At 43.4% G+C, this 19,531-nt stretch overlaps 1 protein-coding gene across 1 annotated transcript in view; it reads right to left on the reverse strand.

Annotated features, from left to right (window-relative positions):
• Nucleotides 1-19,531, reverse strand: part of LOC113894441 (ras-GEF domain-containing family member 1B) — a 651,277-nt gene that overhangs the window by 488,836 nt on the left and 142,910 nt on the right. The window lies entirely within an intron of this gene.

Genomic DNA, 19,531 nt, shown 5'->3' on the forward strand with positions numbered 1-19,531 from the left:
GTGCTCCCTATATTTAAAACATCTATCACAAAATATAGTTCACTCTTTATATACATATTCCTTGTGCCAGGTGGTAAGTTCCCAAAGAATAGAAACTTGACTCATATTTGCCTCTCTAACATAGAGAGTTACCTGCTGCTTTTCATATTTGAAAGTTACATGTTGGCACATGAGAGTTATCTACTATTTTCTTGATATGTAAATGGCATAGAAGATCAAAGAAGGCAGAACCAGTGTCTAAGCATTTCCTGGGTACAAGTCCCTAGTCCAGCACCACACACAACAAGGAATCTCACCAAAGATCTGCGAGAGCAACTTCAGTAGACACACAAGGGGCCCGAATGACATTCTTCGGGGCTCGCCTATGATTTCAGCCATGGGTGACATGGACATTCATGTGAGTTAAACATACCTTATAGTAACCACCTCTTCCAGAGAAGATGCAATAGTAGATGAACAACCCCAGGATCCACTGCTCCTATCATATATCGCATCACTCAGAAGGACCTGGCCTAATAGGGTATTCGAATGGCCTCATATCAGCTGCAGCCATGAAATTAAAAGACTCTTGCTCCTTAGAAAGAAAGCTACAACAAACCTAGACAGCGTGTTAAAAAGCAGAGACATCACTTTGCAGACAAAGGTCCATATAGTCAAAGTTATGGTTTTCCCAGTAGTCATGTATGGATGTGAGAGTTGGACCATAAAGAAGGCTGAGCATCAAAGAACTGAAAGTTTTGAACTGTGGTGTTGGAGAAGACTTTTGAGAGTCCCTTGGACTGCAAGAAGATCAAACCAGTCAATCCCAAAGGAAATAAACCCTGAATATTCAATGGAAGGATGCTGAAGCTGAAGCTTTAATACTTTGGCCCTCTGATGCAAAGAGCTGACTCATTGGAAAAGATCCTAATGCTGGAAAAGATTAAAGGCAGGAAAAGGGGACGACAGCAGATGAGATGGCTGGATGGCATCACTGACTCAATGGAATGAGTTTCAGCAAACTCCAGGACATAGGAGCTTGGCGTGCAGTCCATGGGATCGCAAAGAGTTGGATGTTGCTTAGCGGCTAAACAACACCACCACACCGGCTCAGCTGCGGGCGTCCGCAGTGGCTCAGCAGATAAAAAATCTGCCTGCAGTGCAGGAGACACAGGAGACATGGGTTTGTTCTCTGAGTCGGGAAGATCCCCTGGAGGAGGAAATGGTAACCACTGTAGCATTCTTGCCTGAAAAATCTCATGGGCAGAGACGAGCCTGGTAGGCTACAGTCCAATGGGTGGCAAAGAGTCGGACCTGGCTGAGGGACTGAGCACAGCACAGCACGTGGCACCACTCATGCCTACAACCTACAGAGTCAGGAGGCTGTCCTCTAAGATGCATTGTGTGCATTGAAGCAATAACCATTACATGGCGCTGGGACCCCCAAAGCCAGAAAACCAAAGTCTGGGCACAAGGGGTGCATGCATTGGTTGGCTCCTCTCATCATCACTATTGCTTGTCTCAGATTGCTTGTTTCCACAACTTTAAGCTTTGCTAGAATAGAGGTCACGGTTCTTAGAGGGCATTTCTCATAGGACACTTAGGCTGAAGCTGCAGCTCGACTTAACCACTCAGGCTCTTCATGCCACAGACTGCGGTCAAAGGATGGAACATCTCTCAATGTACTGGCAGAGAAACTACTGATAATCTGAGGAGACAGGGTAACTGCTACACAGTGGAAAAGCAAACGAGGAAAAAGTCTGGATCTTGGGCGATCCTCTGAGGTGTCTCTTGGTGTTTGGTACCCACTGATCACAGGGAACAGGCAGGAAGTCAACCCACCCAGTCTCAGACCCCAAGAGGCTGGGTCACCTGATTCAACAACCTCCTGGCTGAGGGTGAGGAAAGCCTGCAGGGCATAGCAGAGAAGAGAGAGGAAGGGTAGCAACTGTGAGTGCAGAACCCACCGCAGTAAGGAGGACTGTGCTCGTTACACTGTGAAATCTTTTCTTCGAGGCAGGGGTCAGCCTAGACTTTGAAGAACAGTGACAATGGAATTGATGAGGAGCATCAGTGGGTCTGAGTAGTGCCAAGAGCCTGCACATCAGACAGGACACTTCTGGCACTGGGTGTGAGCAGTGACATGAAGGGCTTGACTGGATTCCTGCGGATGGCAGCTTGCTCCAGCGTGGAACTGAGCCCATCTCAAGGCCTTGCAGGGACTCCAGCAGCAAAGCTGTCTACTGGCTGTTCCTTCGTCCCTGTCTCACCCTCCACTTCTCCAGTCCTGACTGCTAGGGTCACCTCCAAAATAAAGAACCTCCCTGTTTCAGACTATGTTTTCAGGAATCGAAGGGAAGACCATGATCATGTTTAAGCTGAAGTTTTCAAGTTAACTTTTCAAACCTTGCACTGCCCCGTCCCCTTATAGACCAGCTACCCGGGGAAATAACACCCTTCTGCAGCACTTGATTTCTGTCAAATAAAGAAAGAGCACACGTATGAGTAATAAAGAAAGCGACAGGGTGGTCGTTATTACCGATTCCAGGTCTTTTTCATTTTAGACGGGCAAGGAGGCTGCAGCTTGGAGAGGTTATGTGTCTTGTCCAGTGTCTAAAGGGCTTGTACAAGGAGGGGGAGAGGGTACTCTGTATACTGGTATTGATGGCAGATGCTGTGGGTGCCTCCTCACACACACACACCTCCTTTATCGGGTCAGCCTCTCCATCTCTTAGCTGCTGCAGGTGTTGCTGCTAAGAGCTCATAGCTACACCTTTGTCCAGAGCTTGCCCTCCTCCAACATAAATGCCTGGGAGGGTATGTACCTCTACCCCATTCTCGGGCTCCTGCAGTGAATAACTGACTGATGAAGGGTGACTGGAGCCCAGCTTTCCTGTATCAAGACGGGACTTCTCAGGAGTTTGAGATGGACATGTACACACCCCTGTATTTTAAATGGATAACCAACAAGGACCTACTGTATAGCACAGGGAACTATGACCAATGTCACATGGCTGCCTGGATGGGAGGGGAGATTGGGGGAGAATGGATACATGTATATGTATAGCTAAGTAGCTCTGGTGTGCACCTGAGACTCTTACAACATTGTTAATCGGCTCTACTCCAATATAAAACACAAACTTTTTAAAAGAGGTGGGACTTATCTTTGATGCCATTCATGCTCCCAACTTCCCCATGTGATCAGATTAGATTTCAGCCCAAACACCTCTTTGCTTAACTTCTTCCCTGCGCTGTTCTGTCTTCTCACCTCCTACTTATACTCCACTCAGTAAATTATTTGCACACCCCTCTCTCTCAGGAACCCAACCTAAGATAAGATCTATGTTTTATGATTCCCAGGCTGGTGGTTTCCCCACTGATGAAGATCATGTGGTTAAAGAGATCTAGAAGACACTACATACTAGCCCCTTACCTATTAACATTAACACTGGTCACTCATCCAGATGAACAATTTTCCTGTTTCAGAAAAATCACAGAAACTTATTTCTCAGAGTTTCTTAAAGTAATACTGCTAAGAAGTGTGTCTGCCTCAAATAAGGACAAAGATACTGGGCTTTTATAAACTTCTAAATTTTTCAAATTTCTACACAGTTTTAAAGATTACTTTCCATTTACAGTTACTACAAAATACTGACTATATTCCCCATGTTGTACAATAGGTACAAACTTTAAAATATTTCAATTAACATATTTTAGCAGCATACGTTATGCATGTGTGCATTCATGCTTAGTCATTCAGTTGTGTCCGACTCTTTGTGACCTCCTGGACTATAGCCTGCCAGGCTCCTCTGTCCACGGGATTTTCCAGGAAAGAATACTGGAGTGGGTTACCATTTCTTTTCTCCAGGGGGGGATCTTCCTGACCCAGGGATTGAACCCACGTTTCCTGCATCTCCTGCTTTAGCAGGCAGGTTCTTTACCACTGAGCCACCTGGGAAACCCCAGAATACTGTATACTCTTCAATAACTACAAAGTGTTACAAATACAGGGGGACAACAAAGAAACTCACAGGTCGATGTAATCAACTTGTCTCATTTGATAGCAGTATGTACAATAATTCGTCAGCTCAGAAGTACGTGCCTACAAAACTGATAAAGCTATTTTCTCAGTTTTCCCCTCTTATCTTGCTCTTGGAGGTCCAAAGTGAAGTACATTTTATAAACTTTTATTTTCTGAGAATTGTCACAAAGACAATAACAGTTCATTCTGTTGGCAATCATCCCTGAGAACTGTTATCCGTATCAATCCAGGTTAAACTAGAAAATCAGAAACCACTTTACAAACCCGGAACAGGGACTTCAGTAACAGAGAAGAGGTGGCACAGGCGACAGAAGAGCTGTTGAGAAACCAAAGAGGAAAGTGAGGCAGCCCAGAGATGGACAGAAGCAGAAAACCAGGACCAGCCCAAGACAAGAGGGGCCAAGGAAGGAGGCTGCAGCTGGGGTGACCTGGAGGAGCTGGTGCCCTGCCCTCTTCCAACCTCCAGTTACATCCATTGGCAGAGCCCTGTGTGAAAGTGAGAGTGTTAATCACTCAGTCGTGTTTGACTCTTTGAGACCCCATGGACTGTAGCCCACCAGGCTCCTCTGTCCATGGGATTGTCCAGGCAAGAGTACTGGAGTGGGTTGCCATTCCCTTCTCCAGGGGATCTTCCTGACCCAGGGATGGAACCCAGGTCTCCTGCATTGCAGGCAGATTCTTACCATCTGAGCCACTAGAGACCAAATGACAAGAAGGAGCCGGGGAATCAATCTAGTCCCCCAGGTTCATCCCCGTCACCAGGAGCAGAGAGAGGAAGGGCAAGGAAGGCACAGGCAGGCAAAGGGACAGAGCACACGGCATACTAAACACCGCAACAAAGATCCGAAACGATCAAAGGCTCTCCACGTGAGAAGCCGCACGTCGAGATCGCTGCCTGGAATTCTAACACCGGAGAACAAAACGAGGGGGAATCTAGTCTTTGATTGTGCAGCTAATGAAATTATAAATCAAAACCACAGGGAGAGCCTTCCAACTCAGGTTTGTAGCAGCACTTAAATGTTATTTCAGAAAAGCTTCTCACTAGCATCCTTAGAAACAGCTTTGGGAAGGGACTAGGCAGCTTTGCAGGAAAAAAAAAAAAAAAAAGCTTATTTCCAATCAGATCAAAGAAAAATGTATCTGGTTTGTTGCTGTTGTCATCACCTGATCTCCAGGCTTTTCTATAAAATGTAAGTATCTACTGTCTAGGCTTGAGCTGTAATAAGGGGTTACTGAATTTAAAAATGTGTTTCTATCACTTTGGGTGAAAATCATAGTGTGAACACTAGGTATTATAATTAATGCTTGCAAGGATAATCATGATCAAAATAAAAGAAAAAGTTTGTTGAAGCATGAGTCTTTGAAGCAAAAAATTTAAATTTAGCAGAGAAAAGTCTATTGTGCAAGCTGAACAAGCACTCATTAATGTAATGAATCCAATGATATGTTTGAATCATTACAGTAATTTTTCCTTTTTAAAAATTTCAATGGTAATAGAATCCAAAACTAAAGAACAATCAGAAACTGTGTTATGAGCAATTAGGGTTTGTGGAAAACAGAAAATACCCAAAATGTCATAATTCCGCTAGCCCAAATACTGTTAGCATGTCGGTATTTCAGTCACAAACCATTTACTGAAAGACCAAAATAGTAACCATTATTGAGAGTTCTGTGCTAGGAAATGGAGAGTCTCAATTTGATTACAAGTCTAAACCACAATGGCAACTCCCACTTCATAGCACAGGGGAGCGATGGGAAGGAGAAGCAGGAAAAGAATGCGTTTGCTACAGTTGCCACCATCCTATAGCAACACAGTTCAAAGGATGCTAACTGCTTGGCATCCCATAGAAAGTAAATCCATTGTCTGGATTCTCAACAGTTTGCTATCCCCAATTAGAACTGTGTTTCTAAATATATTGCCTTTTCCCTGGTGGCTCAGATGGCAAAGAATCTTCCTACAATGCAAGAGACCCAGGTTTGATCTCTGGGTCAGGAAGATCCCCTGGAGAAGGGAATGGCAACCCACTCCAGTATTCTTGCCTGGGAAATCCTGTGGACAGAGGAGACTGGTGGCTACAGTCCATGGGTCACAAAGAGTCAGACACGACTGAGCGACTAACACTTTCACTTGTCTAAATATATAAATAACCTCCAAGAGAAGGAAATCCCCACAGGAGTGAGAACGAAGGTCCCACAGAGAACTGTTTCCTCCCTCTGGTTTCAGTCTACTTCCTTGTCCTCAAAAATGTTTGAATCTAGCAGAATTAGACTTTCACTTCTGAATATGTAAGACCCAAAAGAGACTCCCAAAACCTAGACTCTGTGTCACCGCACAGTTTAGCATCAAATCACTGTACTGTTTTACCACTTGATATTTTTATGTGTGCTCTGCTCAACTCCTATGGAAGTGGTAAACGAGGTGACCAAGGTGAGATCTCATATTTCCCTGTTATCCAATAGCCCACCTCACTCACCAAGCAGCTAGTACATGCTCAATAAGTACTGCTGATATGATTGACCCTGATTTTAAACTAAAACCCAAACTACTGCATAAACATTATGAATTACATTCTGGAATGCATTTCACCAGATATTTACAAGGTCCTCTCCCTTATTTCGTTCAGGCAGATGCTCACACAACAGCCCTTCAAAGAGTCCCTCTTTGACTATAAAATCAGAACTTCCTAACACTTTCCATCTCTGTATCCTGCTTTCTTTCTCTTCTTAGTATATGGTACTTGATGTATTACTGACGCTATTCCCCACTAGAATGTGGGCTCCATGGTCTTCCTTGTTCACTGCCTATCTCAGTGCCTAGAAAAGACCTGGTTCAGAGTAAGACCCAACAAGCACGTATGGAATAAATCAATACGTGAATGAATTAAAAATTCATGAAACACATGAAAACACATGAAAAATTATATAGAAAAACAAGTAGCTGGCCTAGAGAAGGTTTAAACTACCATAAAGGAAACTTTTTTAAAGATTTTTTATTTAGAATTTATACATGAAAGTCAAATAAATTTGACTTCACTGATTGACCACTGCAAAAAGTTCAAATGATGCAAATGTGTAAAGTAAACCACTCACCTACTCTAAAAACAGACATCCTAAAGCATCTGAGGCATAGTTGCAAATTTTCTCTACGTACATAAAGCATAGTAAATGATTGTTGTTGGTGGTGGTGGTGATGGTTAGTTACTAAGTCATGTCCAACTCTTTGTGACCCCGTGGATTGGAGACCATCAGGCTCCTCTGTCCATGGGATTTCCCAAGCATGAATACTGGAGAATACTCCAGTATTCTCCATTTCCTTCTTCAGGGGATCTTCCCGACCCAGGGATCAAACCCGTGTCTCTGGCTTGGCCAGCAGATTCTTTACTGCTGAGCCACCAGGGAAGCCCAATAAGTAATTACTAATGAGTAAAAGGTTGTTAACATTCCATCCTTTTCAATGTGGAAGGATAGGCAGACCAGACAGTTTAGACTGGAGGTGAAGACTGCGAAATTGGGAATGAGGGCCCACTGGGCTGTTTTGGGTTGTAGTGACTTCTTCAAGCTGTCTGTTAAGGTGAGGGTGTGTAGAGAAGGACGGGGAGGAACACACAATAAAGAAGCCATAAAACAGTCTGAGTGAACTAAGACCTACTCCCAGAGATTAGAGCATCATTCCACTATGGCGCTAGGGTGAGTTATGTGGGTTCCCTTTGGCTGCAGGGTTCCCTTGCTCTCCATTCTGGGCTTGAACTTTATGGAGAAGCTGCCTCTTCCTCTGTGTCCTTGCCTCTACCAATAGCAGGTATCTATTCATTGTCTTGTCCTCATGGTCTTTCGGATTCTGTGTGTGTGTGTGTGTATCCAGATTCTCTCTCTATATATACACATGACTGCTCTGAGGTCATGAACCTATCCTTGACCCAGGAGGAACACCAGGATAGTGGAAGCATATTAGCATCGCAGAACTTGATGACCCGGGGCCGAGCCATCTCCAAAGAGGTGGACAGTACCACGAACACGAGCAGCTGAGACACTCAAGCAGCCTGTATCCCGGCCCTGTCAGTTATTAGCTCTAACCTAAGCAAGTTGTTCAATATCTTTAAGCCTCAGTTTTCTTGGCTATAAAATGTGGAGAAAGATAGGAAATAAGAGAACTTATCTCATGAATCTGTTCTGTATATTAAAATTTTTTTAAAGCATGAAAGTGATGAGCACCATACCTGGCATTGGGTAAGTAACTCCTAACGTATTAACTATTTTTAAAGTATGAAGAGTACTTAGTACCATACCTGGCATTGGGTAAGTAACTCCCACATGCTGGCCAAATGTCAGCCTATTGGCCAAGAAGACCATTTTATCCACCATGGCTTTCTGTGCACTCATTTTGATTTCTAAAATAGTGCATCACCATTTAAAAATGTTAGTGCCTGTTATAATTACTAAGTTTCTCTCTTACCCTCCTAAATATTGTGCCTCACTCACTTCATTCCGGATCTGGACCAGATCATGACAGTGATGCTGTGTTTCTGGATCCACTGGTTCAGGCAGCAACTTTCCAGAATCCCATCATCTGCATTTTAATGTTCAGGTTTTCCTTGCTACTCTCTCCTTTTGTGGACCATCCTGTTTCTCTTTATTGTTTTATCCCCATCTTGGCTATTTTGTGATCGAGTTATCGAGGTCTAAGAATATTTCTGTTTGCCAAATTTGTGTCTGGAATAATGTCTGGACTTGGAGTAATGTCATTACATAGGAAGCTAGCATATTCATGTTTTAGAATCCTGTCCTTAGTTTCATTTTCAAGGGAAATTATTTTAAGCTTAAATAGAATGCAGAACTGCTGTTTTGTACATCAAGTGTCTGATAGGAAATGGAAGAGTTATGAAACAGAATTATCTTTAACCAAAAAAGTCTTAAATATCATTAATAAGTTAGAAGAAAATAAGTTTAAACCAAAGAATGTTTTAAGTAACTCTTCACTGAAGCCTAACATGTTGCTAAGAAAACTTGAACCCTAATAATGAATCTGCTAAACAGAATGTCTTTGCAAGACAGTCCAGGATTGATCTCAGCTAAAATATCTATAGAAGGATTGAGAACTCCTCAAGAAAGAAGTAGCATAATATCTCCTAGAACAGAGGTCAAAACCTCAAATGCCTCGCGAGGCCAGGAAAGCTGTGAAAGGCGTCAGTTGGAGGGTGTTAGGAAGACGGAGGTGGGGTGGGGTGAGGCGCGTGCTGAACTGAAGATGCCTTGCCTTGTTTGAAGCGGGCAGCAGTCCCTAAGCTGTGGTAGATCATTGTCATTTGGGTATCGACATTAAGGTGCTAGATATTTCAATTTTTCAGGACAAGCACAAATCCAGATATTGATATGAAAATACTCACATGTTACAATACTGGCACAGAATTTGATAAAAATCACTCAAAGGGGCAAAACAAAACATGACTGAGTTGTGAGTTCCCAATCTCTGCAGAGAATCATCTTGGTTATAAGAAAAGGGAGATAACTTATTTAGAAGACAGAAGGAGAGCCACAGAGTTAGAAAACAAACTTATGGTCACCCGGGAGGGATAAATTGGAAGACTGAGAGTGACACATACACACTGCTGCTGCTGCTGCTGCTAAGTCGCTTCAGTCGTGTCCGACTCTGTGCGACCCCATAGACAGCAGCCCACCAGGCTCCCCCGTCCCCGGGATTCTCCAGGCAAGAACACTGGAGTGGGTTGCCATTTCCTTCTCCAATGAACTAATAAGGACCTACTATATAGCACAGGAAACTCTACTCAATACTCTGTAATGGCCTACATGGGAAAAGAATCTAAAGAAGAGTGGATATACATGAATATATAAGTTAATTGATTCACTTTGCTGTATACCTGAAACTAATACAACACTGTCAATCAACCACACTCCAATTAAAAAAAAGAAAAGGGAGAAAAAAGATACATTTTCATTCTTTCCTTCTGAAATCCTATCTAGAGCTTTTCTGAAGTATGGAAGATTTTATTTTATGCAAATTAAAACACGTTCTTCATTTCAGTGGGGCTAAATGAAAAGGCCACTTAGAGAGGAAGTGGTGGACACAGAAATCAAAGTTTTGACTTCAGAACAACCTGATACAAGGGTATTTAACCAACTTTTCTGAGTTGAAGTGTCACAAATTTTTCAGAGCTAATATTTCCTTCAGTGAAAAGAAGCAATTGCATTGCATTCAGATTGCTTTACGGATCCTTCGTGTCCTGTTCCAGAAAAACCTCCCCTAGTCTCTATCTCTTTTTTTCATTTAATTTTTATTTTTTGTAATACCAAAATCATTTTGTATTGGGGTATAGCCAATTAACAATGTTGTGATAGTTTCCCGTGAACAGTGAAGGGACTCAGTCATACATATACATGTATCCATTCTCCCCCAAAACCCTCTTCCCATCCAGGCTGGCATAAATGGAATCTAAAAAGAAATGATACAAATGAACTTATTTACAAAACAGAAAGAGACTCACAGACTTAGAAAAGGAACTCATGGTTGCCAGGGGGAAGTGATAGTTAGGGTCTTTGGGAAGGTCATATACACAGTGCTACATTTAAAATGGATAACCCAAAAAATAAAAAAATAAAAAATAAAATGGATAACCCACAAAGACCTATTGTACAACCCATGGAACTCTATCTCTTATTAGATTTAAGTTCATTGGTTCTCCTTGCAGAATGACTGCCATTCCAAAACAGTGGGTGTATCTCACAGGCCAGAAAAGCCCATTAGAGGACCAGCTTGAAGAGACCTACCAGAACTCAGAGAAACACGGAGGAGTTGGGCCATGACCATATTTAATATTTAACAAGGAGAGCTACGCTCGGAGGCATTATTATTTTTCCTTTGCTCCAGAAATATACGGCTGATGGGCTTTGAGCAATCCTGCTCAGGCCTCACCTCCCACAGGATTTATAAGAATACATACATTTGCTCTTTGATGAAAGGGATTCTTAAAACCACTGGCCTACACCCTCCTTGAAGCTGACTCTTTTGAGTTTGAGATGCTAGGCTGTAACCAAAGCAAGTCTGAGCATTCCTTCTACCTCGGGAATGTCTCAGGACACTGGAGAGTTAGAGGAAAGAAGAGAAGACTGAAGGGGACCCTTGACCTGGGCTGTAGGGGCATGAGACACGAAGGACCACAGGTTTGATAAGACAGGCTACTCTCCACCACGGGGAGGGGAAAGAAAAGGATTAAGTGAAAAGTGAAATGACTCCAGCACCCACTTCACAAACACCATCACATTAAAAATCTATGATATTCTCCCAAAGCCTCAGCCCAAAGCTCATATTTGCCAAATACTATTCAATATAATACAAGTCCAAGAGGAGAAAAGGCATGGACAGCCAGTCCCCTGGAGCGCATGGCAACAGAATTTGACCTACATTGCTGAAATGCCCACTGTGTCCTTCTGTGTCTTTTATGACTAAAATTCAGAAACGAGATGACTGTAAAACTTCATGTCAGTGCATCTGATACACAGCCTTTGGTCCTTTGAACAGTATTTGTCTCAAAAACTTTCCTCTTTCCAGAAAAATAAAATAGTATTTTTAAACAACTGAAATATAAAAGTGCTAATTTGGTGTAGTTTGTTTTTCTGGGGGAAAAAAAATAGTAGGCTCACCTAAAATCTCTATTTTTCTGAGTCTGTGGGGATGACCTCCATCTCTTTTAAATTCATCTTGCTGGTCTTGTCATTCTCTATTCTGGCTGCGTCTTTCAGAAAGCCACCGGGCATCTCGCATGACCACAGAAACTTACCATGGATGCAGGATAATATGGACTTCACTTCAGGGAGCCTGATTTCCCTTCCATCTCCTGTCAGGACCTTCAAGGGGAATTGTCACTAGCAGAAAGCAGTGGCTTTTAATTTCCCTTAAGCTAGATTCAGCGTTCAGATGCTCACAGCGATGTAAAAGGCCTAAATGACTCTTTCCGACGCCAGTAAGAATTGCATGGGCAGACAGAATTTAACTCTTGGGTGCCATAAACTCAGCTTATGGCCTCTTCTTCCTAACTTGCCCAAATCTAACTGCTACAACTAAAAACTTCCCTGTACTATTGCTGCATAAGGTTTCTCTCTTTCCTTACATTTCTCCAAGTGGGGCACAGATCATTCATTCCTGGGGATGGCAGAGCCTCAGTACAGGAAAGCCCCAGCCAAGAAGAGGAAACATGACTGGGGAAATACACAAGCTGGAGCAGACACTGGAGGACAATTGAGCAAAGGCTCACAGTCATTTGTGAGAAGAAAATTATAAAGAAAAATTGATGCGGCAATTGTACCCCTTGGTATTTATCCAAAGATGAAACCTTCTGTCCACCCAAAAATGAGCACATGGATGTTTATAGCAGCTTTATTCACAATTGCCAAAACTTGGAAGCAATCAAGTTTTATCCATTCAGTAGGTGAATGGATAAACAAACTGCGGTTCATTCAGACAATGGAATATTGTTCAGTGCTAAAAGGAAATGAGCTATCACACCATGAAAAGACAGAAGAATGTTAAATTACTAAGTGAAATAAGCCAATGTGGAAAGGTTCTATTATTCCAACTATATTTTATTCTGGAAAAGGTAAAACAATGGAGTCGAAGAACATCAGTGGCTGCCAGAGGCTGGGGGTGGAGACATGAACAGGTAAAGCAGAGGGGGCTTTGGGGGCAGTGAAACTGTTCTATGTGAAACTTCAATGGTGCATACATATCAGTTATTTGTCCAAACCCAGAGAATGAACATCCACAATGTGTGTATATGAAAGTCGCTCAGTCGTGTCCGACTCTCTGCAAGCCCATGAACTGTAGCCCACCAGGCTCCTCTGTCCGTGGAATTCTCCAGGCAAGAATACTGGAGAGGGTAGCCATTCCCGTCTCCAGGAGATCTTCCCAACCCAGGGATCAAACCCAGGTCTCTTGCATTGCAGGCACATTCTTTACCATCTGAGTCATTAAGGAAGCCCCCATGGATTGCTCAGGTATAAATAGGGCCTGGGGTGTTTTTCAACATGCATATCAACATTTAGGAAGCTCTCAGATACTTGGTGCCAAAGAGAGGGGGATAGAGAAAAAAGGCACAAATATTAAGAAAATCTGTTTGTGCTTGGAGGAAAGCTTACGGTTCTATGGAAAAGAGGGAAATTACACTCATTAAGAAGGAGGCTGAGGACTTCCCTGGGTTGTCCAGTGGCTAAGTGCTCCTAATGGTCTGTGCTCCCAAAGCAGGGTGCCTGGGTTCAATCCCTGGTCAGGGAACTAGATTCTACATGCCAGAACTAAAGATCTAAGATCCACAGTGCTGCAGCTAAGACCTGGTGCAGCCAAATGAACTAATTAATTAATTTTAAAAAGAAGGGAGTTGGTAGGGGATGATGTGGAAGGAAGAGATAATCATGGGCTGAACAGACAAGCCCCACCCGGCCTCTGTGCTCCCAACTGGAATACTGACTCCCTACCAACTATAAACATCTGTGACCTAGGTCATCTAACCAGTTAATGTTTCCTTCTGAATCAATCTTATATGTAAACAATATAATTCTAGGAACAAGGATAAGATCTTTCTACCAACTAAAAATTGTTCCCTGTTTGCTAATGCCAGAAATTCCACCCCTTCGACTCGATTTCATTAGCTCTGTCATCTATTAAAATGCAAATACCCTTAGGAGAGATTATACTTTAAGCCATATAATTCAAATGTAACTTACTGTGAATTTATTTTTAAGATCTGAAAAGATGGCTTTGATAAAATCCAGGATATAGTAAACTCGAGATCACCGAATGTCATAGAAATGTTTGGGCTGGAGACTGAGAATATTTAAAACACACTGTTAACAGTAGGCTCTGGCAATTCAATTTTCTTTTTGATTAAAATCAAAGGAAAACAGTGCTACCACTGAATGTTTGCAAGGCAACCAGAACACTGATTACATCTTATTTTTACCATTAATACTGTTAATAATCTTGAAAATATACTGGGGGAGCAGAAAGTCTTGTGGGAAGGAGACAAAAGAGTCTTCTATTTATTCCAGCATAGCTCACTGAGGTTCTACATTGGGGTGACAGAATATTCATCTCCCTGGCTATTCCCTCTATATATTTATTTTCCTCTAAAATAAATTCCCTTGAGCTGAGGGGGTCAACAAGAGGTTTGGATATTCCCATGTCCTACAAAATATATCTCAATATAAACTAACCTCCTTAGTTCTCACCAGAATTTCTAGAAAGAGCAACAAGACGTAGTACGACCTTAAATACAAGGCTTCAATCTTGGGGTTCTCTCGTGAGCATCCTAAGTGACAAAACTACCATGCTAGTCTCCAAGGCCAGCTTTCCCTTCAAGTTCTGGCCAAAGAACACAGATAAAGCTCTGCCCTTAGTTCTCTTAGGGATACCAAGATATCCCTAAGATATTGCTGCTGCTGCTAAGTCACTTCAGTCGTGTCCGACTCTGTGGGACCCCACAGACGGCAGCCCACCAGGCTCCCCCGTCCCTGGGATTCTCCAGGCAAGAACACTGGAGTGGGTTGCCACTTTGAAGCAAAAAGAAAACATAGAGGGGAAATAAAGGATAAAAACAGCCTGATTTGTACAGCAGAGGATCCTGATCCCACCAGTCGGCTACTTCCAAGACTCTAAAGCCCTGCCTTTTCACACTGTCCATGGGGTTCTCCAGGCAAGAATACTGCAGTGGGTTGCCAGATCAAACCAGTCAATCCTAAAGGAAATCAACCCTGAATATTCACTGGAAGGATTGATGTTGCAGCTGAAGCTCCAATACTTTGGCCACCTAACTCGAAGAGCTGATTCATTGCAAAAAACCCTGATGCTGGGCAAGATTGAAGGCAGGAGGAGAAGGAGAAGACAGAGGATGAGATGGTTGGATAGTATCACTGACTCAACAGACATGAGTTTGAGCAAGCCCCGGGAGATGGTGAAGGAGAGAGGAGACTCGTGTGCTATAGTCCATGGGGTCTCAAAGAGTTAGACAAGACTGAGTGACTAAACAACAACACAACAAGGCCCTGCTGCTCCCAGACTCTCTTTTTCCACTCTATAGAACACTCTAGAGGCCCTTAGAGTATCACAGTATGCACGTCAGAGCTATAAACTCTCATCCCCCTGCACATAACATCTTGTGATCCACCACCAGGAATCCCAGAGCTCCCCAGGGCTGCTGCCTCCCAGCCCTGCCCACTCATTCCCTGAGTCTAGTCTAAGACTTGCCTCTTCCCTGGTTAATGAGTGATCCCATCCTTCAGGACAGGCTTTCCCCTCACACGTCTACCCCTATACAATCTCCTTTAGATACTGGTTAACTCCATAGTAGATCCAATAGAGATTTTCCCCACATGACAGCATTAAGTACTTAGTCACTCAGTCGTGTCTGACCCTATGGACTGAAGCCTGCCAGGCTCCTCTGTCCATGGGATTCTCCAGGCAAGAATACTGGAGTGGGTAGACATTCCCTTCTCCAGGGGATCTTTCCAACCCAGGGATTGAACCTGGGTCTCCCACATTGCAGGCAGATTCTTTACCATCTGGGGCACCAGAGAAGCCCAATGGCTTTAAATCTATGTTTTAAAAAAAAACATACGTACATACATGCACACCTGGAGGAGTGAGGGAAAATGAGCTGTTGAGTTTTTACACCACAACCCCCACTGGACTGGAAGAAACAATCTTCAGATCAGGGTCCATCCATCTGTTTCTAACACCCCCATGTGCGGGGAGCGAGCTCCGCCCGTGGCAAAGGTCATGAGGAAGGAGGCTTGGCATACGCAAAGGCGGGATCAAGCCTCAGGAGTCTCCCTGGAAATTCTCAAGCATCTACCCCCAAAACCAGAGTCTGCCTACTTTATGCTTTGTGCTTTCACCTACACCTCTGACTTTATGGGGGGCTGTCCCCCACTACCTCTCTCTGAAAAAAGAGTTAGCTTACAGCTCCAGTTAATAATTCCTGGGTGTGACAGTGTTTCAACCTACAAACTCCTTTGGAAATCCTCTAGCCTGCCTGAATAGGTTTTTCCGGCCACATGTGATTGTTCAGAGCCTCCCAACTGTGAGAGGCAGGAGATGTTCTAAACTGTCTAAACACAGATTCCTTTGAGTAGTTAAAAGATTGATTAGAAATTGTATTGGTGAAGGGTTTTTCACTTATTGGGCCAATGTTTGCTGCTAAGTCTCCATACTCCTTACCTACTGTGTCCTTGGCAGTGTATTGATTGATATAATGGGTATATAGAAATGTAAGTAGTAGCTCAATGTTTGTAACCTTGGAGCCTTGAGTTAATTCTTTTCTTGATTGAGCCCACCTCACCTTTGCCCTATAGGAATGCAGCTTTGTCCAATGCTTTTTTGGAGGCTGGTGCCTGACTTTGGAATAATCACCTTTAGAGAAAGATAAGTTTCTTAAAATGTTAACAGGCCTCCTGGCCAGAAGATGATGTAATTCACCTGAACTTTTGCATATGATAAGTTTGAAAGCCTGGCTTCGATTAGGACCAGGAACTGTTGTCCTTGCATGACTCCACTCCTTCCCCCATTATCCTCTATGCACAACTTAAGGTATAAAAACTACTTTGGAAAATAAACTGCGGGCCTTGTTCACCAAAACTTGGTCTCCCCATGTCGCTCTCTCTCCCAAATTCTGAGTCTCCATCTGGAGCGCGGAACCCGCCATGCTTACTAATTATGCCTGGGCTTCTAAGATCCAACCGGGGAGGCCTCAGTGTCTCCTCTCCTTCGGGAGAACGGAAGGATGCCTGCGGCCTACGTAAGTGGTGCAAACTTCTTGTCTTGAAGTTTTATTGGTCTCCCGCGTAAATCAAGCTACTCAGCCTCTTTTCTCCACTGAATTTCCTACTGAGCTATCCTCATCCTATTACTCTTTATATCTTTGATAAAATATTTAAATAAATAGGTCGCCAACGCCGTCCCCGCTTCGAATACCCTGGATCAGCCGGGGCTGGTCCCCGGCACCCATGCATAGCACAGCATCTGCTGCAATTTAGCATCCAATAAATAATTGTTGCTTTAAAGAATGAATGAATGTATTCAGTGATTTCCCCCATTACTTAAAATTCAAAGTGAAAGACCAACTCGGCGCTCTGATGCAGCCCCTGATAAACTCTGATTTTAAGGACATCATCAATAAAGCCTCCACTGATCAAGCTCCAGCACTAAATTCTCTCTGGTGCTCACTTCCCAATGTAAACACCCAACTGTGCTGAGCAAGAGAGATAAACAACCCATTTGAGATGGGATCAACCAAGGCAAAGGCAATACTTTCAAAACTACATACAGATTCATTGAGGTCAAATGAATAGTCCTTTAGACTCGAAGCAAGAAAAATACTACACATAGTAAGAGCTGGTATTGTTAGGAATCGACCATGTGCCAGGTAATAGGACAGGCACATCATTTTCAAAGTTTATTTAACTTTACATGTTAGAAATTGTCATCCTCACTTTACAGATTTTAAAAGTAAGCTTTAGAGAAGTGTTTTGACCCATGTTTAGAATAAGCGTTGACTCACTTATTCAAGAGGTTAAAAAGCATGCACTTTGCAGCCAGGCTGTCTAGGTTTAAATTCCTAGATGGGTGTCTTAGTCCATTCAAGCTGCTATAACAAAATGTCATAGACTGGGTGGCTTCTAAATAGCAGACGTTTATTTCTCACAGTTCTGGAGGCTGGAAGCCCGAGATCAGGGTACCAGTGTGGTCAGGTGAGGGCTGCAGACTTCCCACTGTGTCTTTACATGGTAGAAGGGTCTCTTTTTAAAAAGCATTAATTCCACTCATGAGAGCCCCGCCCTCAGGGACTTGAGCACCTCCCAAAGGCCCCACCTCCTAATAACATCCCCTTTGGAGGCTAGGATTTCAATTTGGAGGGAGGAGGCAGACATTCAGACTATAGCCCTGAGGAAACACAGCGTAACACACTTGTCTCAGTTTCCTCATCTACAAAACGGAGCTAGTAAGTGTGCCAGTCTCTCATGGCCAAATGCATCTTTCTGTAACCAGTTTATGATGTTAAGGTGGGACTCTGCAGAACACATCCCTGCTCAGTCAGCTGGTTTCTTTTTAGCTCTATCGGTAGGGGGCGCTAGCGAAGGCTACAGAGATGAAGGAGCAAGAAGGAACTCACCCTTTTCTCCTGACTGCGGAACCACTGAAACCCGTTTGTAGGGTTCTTGTAGAATCAGCCTCAGAGCCTGCTGCCAGCACCCTCTCCTCAGAGGCCTGCATTTCAGCTCTGTGTGGACCTTCCTCTAAGCACGTGAGAAGTATTAGTAATCCCCACTCTCTCCTTTGTTCCCTCAGCCCTGGGGGTGGTAGCTGCTTCCTATACCTTAAAGCAGGGGTCCCCAAGTCCTGGACCAGGGACTGGTACTGCTCTGTGGTCTGTTAGGACCCAGGCTGCAGAGCAGGAGGTGAGCAGCGGGCAAGTGAGTGAAGCTCATGTGTATTTACACCTGGTCTCCATCACTCACATTTCCACCTGAACAGTGATGGCATTAGATTCTCATTGGAGTGTGAGCCAATGAGAATCTGTGAACTGCACATGCGAAGGATCTGAGCACCTCGGGTGTCACTATCTCCCATCACCCCCAGATGGGACCATCGAGTCACAGGAAAACAAGCTCGGGGCTCCCACTGATTGTGCATTATGGCAAGTTATACAATTATTTCCTTATATATCACAATGTAATAATAATATGTACATAACATACACAATGAATGTAATGCCCTCAAATCATCCCGAAACCATCCCCCTCATCTCAACCCACAGAAAAACTGTCTTCCATGAAACCAGTCCCCAGTGTCAAAAAGGTTGAGGGACAACGCCCTTAGAGTTCTCTTTTCATTCTTTCCATTACCTAGTTGACAACTTTATAACAGATTAACAGTTCTTCACATCAAATTCTCTCTGTTCAAATTATTGGTGTGATTTACTCTCCTGACCAACCCTGAGGGACACAAGAACACCCACCTAGCGTATTAAACGAATTGGTCCTTGTAAAGTGCTCATACCTATCTGGAGCACAGGACTGGCCATATCGAGGTCAGCTATCACTTTCTGGAAAGTGTTGAACCTGGGTTAGAGCCCAGGTCTGCCCATCTTCTTTCCAGTCAACATGATGTTTCTCTACTAAATAAAGCTACAATCTGCTCAGGCACTGGCCTTAGTGCTTTCCTGGAAGTCACCTCTTTTAATATGCTTAAACACCTCTCAGGTGTTTCTTTCCTCTAACAACTGACATCAAGAAAGGTCCTCTGAGCTAAGATATCCGTTATCCTGAGAGGTTTGGCAGGTTATCCAAACAGTGCAAATGTCTACACTAGAAGAATAATTTTTTAGCACAAACTTCTCCAAATCCTAATACACCTATTACATCACTGGCCTGTGTGTCACTGGCAGTGAGCATAATTTAAACACAATGTGTGTGCATTCAAGGATTAAAATTTTGGAATTTCAAATT

This window comes from Bos indicus x Bos taurus, chromosome 6 (genome assembly GCF_003369695.1).
Source record: "Bos indicus x Bos taurus breed Angus x Brahman F1 hybrid chromosome 6, Bos_hybrid_MaternalHap_v2.0, whole genome shotgun sequence".
In the NCBI taxonomy this organism is placed as follows: Eukaryota; Metazoa; Chordata; class Mammalia; order Artiodactyla; family Bovidae; genus Bos; species Bos indicus x Bos taurus.